A 7,704-nucleotide genomic window follows, 5' to 3' on the forward strand; every position below is an offset into this window, starting at 1 on the left:
CAACATGTAAATTTCAGCTTGGCAAGGAATTGCTTAAAATACCTATAGTGTTGATTTACTAGTCTCCGATTACATGATCCAGATGACAAGATTTCATCCAATTGTGCCAAAGGGAAAGCGTGTGAAACCAAGACATAATGGGCTATTCCATTTAAAATCCACACTACCCCTGTGGAAGATTCTGGAAATATCTTCCATATACAGGAGTATGAATTTCAAATGAAATGAACACATTAGGCATTGGGTTGAAAATCACAACCCAATCAATATCATAGTGTGTAGATAAATTTAACACTACTTTGTCTAAAAATGTTGCACAAAAATCTGAACTAAAGCAGATTGACAAATGTGGCTTCATTACTAAAATAAGCATGATTAGTGAAAATACCTTTTATAATAGAACTTTTCAGTCTCTCAAAATTCAAAAAAAGTTTTTTGTAAAAAGTTTTAAGCCCAAATTTATATACATAATATTATCAATAGCTATCAATCAATATATAAAATAAAATTGTCAAAACTTACAATCGAGTTGATATATTGTTATTCTTATTCTAGCACACAGAAAAGGATCGTATACGTGATGAAGATAACATGTCCCCTCGTCCCTGTTTATAGTGTTCAGAGCTCTCTTCCTAATCAAGATCGATTCTCGAATATGGCAGGCTCATTTCATTCCTTCGCAAGGACTTGGGGATCTTTCCAACTGATAACTTGATTAACATGATTATAATATATACAAACACAATGACAAGAAACAAAATTGATAACATGATTCTGTTGAACGGCATGGTACGTAATCCTTGATTTGGATTATGCACTGACCTGTTGTTTTCTTTGGAGAGTAAAGTCCTTTTATTTGGGCTACTTTGTCTTGTTTCAAAGCGATCCCCACATTATCGTAGTCACATATATACAATCCTCTTCTGGGTGCAAGTGCACCCTCTATTGGTGACAGAAGTTGGATTGATAAACATCACTCTGAAGATGGACATCGTCCAAGATTGTTGAAAATGTCAGGTCAGTAAATAATTTTTGATTTTGACCAGTGGCGTAATCTTACATATAATATGCATAAATGACCTAAAATCAAATGGTATATACTGTTCATACAGGATGAGGGAGAGACATCGCCAATCTACCAAAAAGTCCTTTGTAAAATATATATTTCTGGACAAATTCACATAGTTATCACCCACTTAAAGCCATAATGTATGATTTTGTTATTGAGGTACAATGAAAAAAATAAAAACACTTAGGGCGAGTTTCCCGACAGGAGTCTTAGTAAGCCGTAGTCTTAAGGTGGCCTTGAGGCTATAAAGCCTAGCCCGCTCTCGAAGCTCGAGTCTTAACTTTAGCCGGATTTCTTCAACGCAAATTCAACCAAGTCTTAGTGGCCTTGCAGGCTTAACGCTTGACAAGCTCGTCCCTTTCTACCAGCGACTTAATTGTATAGGCTGTTGGAGGTAGATGTGCATAAGCTGTGGTCCTCACGGTTTACCGTAATAACAAGGTTGCCGTCTCATTATCGCAATGTTCCCAGCGCAAAGACTAGCCTGGACCCGCGGTCTTGTGCTTGGGCTTATACCGTACAGAACTTGATGCAAGAATATTGTGTCTTTTATGTATTATTTTATTTCCACTTGACTTTTTATTAGTCCAACTTGTATGAATGATAGGTCTATGCTTTTTACTCGTGATTTTTTTCATCCCAAAGGGTAAAACTGTAAGCCTAATGGAAAGGAATCTGTGATTCCCCTAAAAAGTAAAGCAAAAATAAGTTTGACACTTCAAACAAATCATTCAAATGTTTGTCAAAAGTAAAACATTAAAAACATAACCAAACATTATTTGACAACCAACGTGCTATCTACAGCTGATATTTTCAGTAGTCTTCTCAGAGCTCACATGAAATTATCTGTTGATACAATTTATAATTATTTATAGTAGAAGGTATATTGCAATGTTATATGCATCTTATCCGTAAATTCAGTTTTAATACTGCATGCATTATTGTTTCGTGTCAAATATTTACTATATCTTTACCAATTTTGTCCTTCTATTGTATTAAATTGATGTCCAACCTGGTATAATATAGGCACTCCAAAATAATATTGTAATACGTATGAAAAGGTCAGATACGAGTACCAAACTAAAGGCTTGGATAGGGACAGGTGGAATCATATAGGTCTTCATGATGATGATGATGATGGTGATTATGATGATGATGATGATGAAAGAATTTTTTTAGAATTATTATCATCATTCGAAATGTGTAGGCCTTATGATAGCAACAGAGGATGATTTAAGGAAGCCCCATCATGCACTGCAAACGTGTTATCACCAGAGTTTCAGCTGCCACTTTACTTTTCAAATCCCATTGAATTCTGTGCAAAAGATGTTGTTTAAGAATTGTGCGTGTGTCATTATTACTTGGTCGATTTCAGATCTAAAGTGATGTATGTATGAAGGATAATTCACACCTTCTGTAGGTAACATAAAATGTGAAATCGACCAGCATTGTGAATGCGTTTTTATTGTAAATATATCAGTCCAGATTCAAATTTAACCATGCTCGTCAATGCAATGTACGAGTAGTGGTGTCATGTTCACTCACACAGCTGTGCTAACCGCAAGTCGACACAGTGGCGTGGTGGGAAGTGCTTAAATCATCCTCTGTGATAGCAACAGCTATTTAAAAAAATCAACTAACTCAAAAGTTATAAAATAAAATGCTGAAATGTTCAACTAAAGCGAACAATTACTTACAGTGGCGTAACTAGACATTTTCATTTGGGCGTGCGGGTAAGCGGGGGAAAACATAATAAATGAGGGGCCGGCATCGTTCATTAGTTCACCACGTAAACTTGTATGGCTCAAAATTCGGACCGCTCGGACAGATAGTATCAGTTTGTGAATGAGGACATCGTATAAGTTCCTTGTACTAATCGTTCATGCTGTTTGGGTTTGTAAGCGCGTCAACACCCTCGTCGCACTGGGCCACACGGGTGGGTCTAACCGTCTGAGGAGTTATGGGATCTGCTTGGAATGTGTCCCCGGAACATTATGATAGAAAATATGAAAGAAAAACTTTGCGTTACAATGTCAACGATTAGTAAATTGAAATAGACCAAGACCTGCTCTGAGGCAGGGCCAAGAAAAGCCGCTGTAAGCCTGGTCTAACAGGCTTGCGTAGACTACGGCTACAGAAGACTGATTTCGAGAAATGCAAATTTGACTATTTGAGGCTATGGTAGCCGTGCTTCGGGAAGCGCATTTTCAGTTAAGCCTGGTCTTACGACCTCTTAAGAGCTCTTAAGCCTTGAGACTAGACAAGCCAAGTGCTAAGCCACCGGTCGAGAAATTCGCCCTTGGAGGCTTAAGGGATCTAAAATGAGCGTTTATTGCGTTTCGACAGTATTTTTGTGGGACATGAGAGCACCTCAGACCTATCGAATTGCATTCTGAATACGAAGCATGTCTTTCTGATATCAAATAATTTTCATTTTTGAAAATCACAATATAATACAAATTTTATGACAAATTATAAAAATTTAATATTTTTCAAATTTTTGATATATATCAGTCCTCGAAGTAAATTATATAAATCTAATGATATATTCTTTAAGTGTATGTAGCAGGGAGGAAAAGCCGAAGGTCAATTGAAATTTTGACCTTTCATATTGAAAATATGGATTTTTTCCCCAAAAGAACTAATTTTGTTTGATGTTTTGGGAAAAAAATCCATATTTTCAATACGAAAGGTCAAAATTTTCAATTGATCGTCGGCATTTCATCCCACTTACATACACTTTAAGTATAAAACAATAAAGTTTACTTCAAGTACTGTTAAATATCAAAAATATCAATTTTTAATTATTTGCCATAAAATGTGTATTAATTTGCGAATTTCAAAAAATCAAAATTATTTCATATCAGAAGGACATTCTTCGTATTCAGAATGCAATTCGATATGTCTGATGTGCTCTAATGTCCCAAAATAAATACTGTCCAAACGTTCATACCCCTTCCCTTAACTGTGGAGCTCAATGGGTGAATTGGAGAATACAACCGAGGATCACCAGTTTTATTATCTTAAAACTTCTAAAAATGTTACTGTAATTAAAGCACTTCAGGCTAGGTATTTTAGAACACCATTGGGCATTACAAATTACAATCATGCAAAAAGTTGAAATTTTATTTAAGAAAAATTGAAGGCAACACTCATGCCCACCGTGGAGCAAATCACATATTTGGGCTTTAAGGTTCACTTTTGACATGCAAATTACTTTTCTGAAAAAGGGCCACATTTTGGAAGCCCCCTGGTTATTTGCCCGGTTATTTGCCAGTGTTCACAGTACATTGGCTTCTTCTTCCCACTTCCATCGAAGATATAAAATACACAGATATGGGTTCACCAGGTTAATGATATGGGCATGGATGATGTATGTGGGGATCAATGGCATGATGCACCTCATTTGAGGCTGTAGATTTGGATTGTGATTCTATTAGCAAGCGCCAGTGAGCCAGCAGGTGTCACGGACAAACCACAGGGTAAGTACAATCCCTTGGCTATGCATTGTAGGAATGTACCTGTGGGGCTGTATGCATGAATGTGACCGCTTTTTATTTGTACTGATACCTTCATTGCAACATATATGTTATCCTCATCATCACACACTATCCCATGTGGCATACATACTTCCCTACCTGTCACATCCTCATCTATCTTGGGTGTGAAGCTGAACACCTCATTACCTGAGTAATCTATTACTACTACCCTACTGTATACTGAACCTGATGTATGGGAATGAATCAGGATTTGATTCTTACTATTGACAACCATACTTGGATAATCATAACCAATTGAGCATTTGATCTTCTTGACCACCCTACCATCAGGATATGTATGGATTGTTATGATATCCCTTGCCTCATCACCCACCAATACATTATCTTCCCTATCTATTGCAATACACTCTAGGCTAACATATGTGTTTTCATCTTCACCTTGGGTTAAGGTGTTGAAGCAGTGAAGATACTTGCCTTTCTTATCAAACACATGTATGGATTTGGATTCATATCCTACTACTAAGATGTCTCCTTGTGGTGATACACAAATATCATTAACATGGATTGGTTTGTTAGAGTCTTGTTCCATTGGTGTAAATGACATATTGTACTTCCCATCATTATCAAGAATGTCAATCTTGTTGTTGTCACAGGTTACTAGATCTCCATTATGAGGACTGCAGGCAATACGTTCAGCATAATAGGCATGGGGGTTGATTTCTCTCTCCAGTGACCAGGTGCGTAAGGCTATGTAAGATATAAATGGTATACATAATAGTGTCGATGTCATTCCAATATGATAATTGCATATTTTATTGGGAAACAATAGTTACAATCTTATTTCGTCACCATTCTTTGGATATGAATAAATATCAATGACAATCCATATGGAGCTAGAGGGTATTGATTACTCACTCTACTGAACAGGTGTACAATGCTATGTAAGATATAAATGGTAAACATAATAGTGTCGGTGTCATTTCAATATGATAATTGCATATTTCATTGGGAAACAATAGTTACAATCTTATTTAGTCACCATTCTTTCGATATGAATAAATAACAATGACAATCCATATGGAGCTAGAGGGTTTGATTTCTCTCCAGTGACCAGGTGTACAAGGCTATGTAAGATATAAATGGTAAACATAATAGTGTCGATGTCATTTCAATATGATAATTGCATATTTCATTGGGAAACAATAGTTACAATCTTATTTAGTCACCATTCTTTCGATATGAATAAATAACAATGACAATCCATATGGAGCTAGAGGGTTTGATTTCTCTCTCTAGTGACCAGGTGTACAATGCTATGTAAGATATAAATGGTAAACATAATAGTGTCGATGTCATTCCAATATGATAATTGCATATTTCATTGGGAAACAATAGTTACAATCTTATTTAGTCACCATTCTTTCGATATGAATAAATGACAATGACAATCCATATGGAGCTAGAGGGTTTGATTTTCTCTCTAGTGACCAGGTGTACAAGGCTATGTAAGATATAAATGGTATACATAATAGTGTCGATGTCATTTCCAATATGATAATTGCATATTTCATTGGGAAACAATAGTTACAATCTTATTTCGTCACCATTCTTTCGATATGAATAAATAACAATGACAATCCATATGGAGCTAGAGGGTTTGATTCTCTCTCCAGTGACCAGGTGTACAATGCTATGTAAGATATAAATGGTAAACATAATAGTGTCGATGTCATTTCAATATGATAATTGCATATTTCATTGGGAAACAATAGTTACAATCTTATTTAGTCACCATTCTTTCGATATGAATAAATGACAATGACAATCCATATGGAGCTAGAGGGTTTGATTTCTCTCTCTAGTGACCAGGTGTACAAGGCTATGTAAGATATAAATGGTATACATAATAGTGTCGATGTCATTTCCAATATGATAATTGCATATTTCATTGGGAAACAATAGTTACAATCTTATTTCGTCACCATTCTTTCGATATGAATAAATAACAATGACAATCCATATGGAGCTAGAGGGTTTGATTTCTCTCTCCAGTGACCAGGTGTACAATGCTATGTAAGATATAAATGGTAAACATAATAGTGTCGATGTCATTTCAATATGATAATTGCATATTTCATTGGGAAACAATAGTTACAATCTTATTTAGTCACCATTCTTTCGATATGAATAAATAACAATGACAATCCATATGGAGCTAGAGGGTTTGATTTCTCTCTCTAGTGACCAGGTGTACAAGGCTATGTAAGATATAAATGGTATACATAATAGTGTCGATGTCATTTCAATATGATAATTGCATATTTCATTGGGAAACAATAGTTACAATCTTATTTAGTCACCATTCTTTCGATATGAATAAATAACAATGACAATCCATATGGAGCTAGAGGGTTTGATTTTTCTCTCTAGTGACCAGGTGTACAAGGCTATGTAAGATATAAATGGTATACATAATAGTGTCGATGTCATTTCAATATGATAATTGCATATTTCATTGGGAAACAATAGTTACAATCTTATTTAGTCACCATTCTTTGGATATGAATAAATAACAATGACAATCCATATGGAGCTAGAGGGTTTGATTTCTCTCTCCAGTGACCAGGTGTACAATGCTATGTAAGATATAAATGGTAAACATAATAGTGTCGATGTCATTTCAATATGATAATTGCATATTTCATTGGGAAACAATAGTTACAATCTTATTTAGTCACCATTCTTTCGATATGAATAAATAACAATTACAATCCATATGGAGCTAGAGGGTTTGATTTCTCTCTCCAGTGACCAGGTGTACAATGCTATGTAAGATATAAATGGTATACATAATAGTGTCGATGTCATTTCAATATGATAATTGCATATTTCATTGGGAAACAATAGTTACAATCTTATTTAGTCACCATTCTTTCGATATGAATAAATAACAATGACAATCCATATGGAGCTAGAGGGTTTGATTTCGCTCTCCAGTGACCAGGTGTACAATGCTATGTAAGATATAAATGGTAAACATAATAGTGTCGATGTCATTTCAATATGATAATTGCATATTTTATTGGGAAACAATAGTTACAATCTTATTTAGTCACCATTCTTTCGATATGAATA

The sequence above is a fragment of the Amphiura filiformis genome, chromosome 2 (assembly GCF_039555335.1).
Source record: "Amphiura filiformis chromosome 2, Afil_fr2py, whole genome shotgun sequence".
In the NCBI taxonomy this organism is placed as follows: domain Eukaryota; kingdom Metazoa; phylum Echinodermata; class Ophiuroidea; order Amphilepidida; family Amphiuridae; genus Amphiura; species Amphiura filiformis.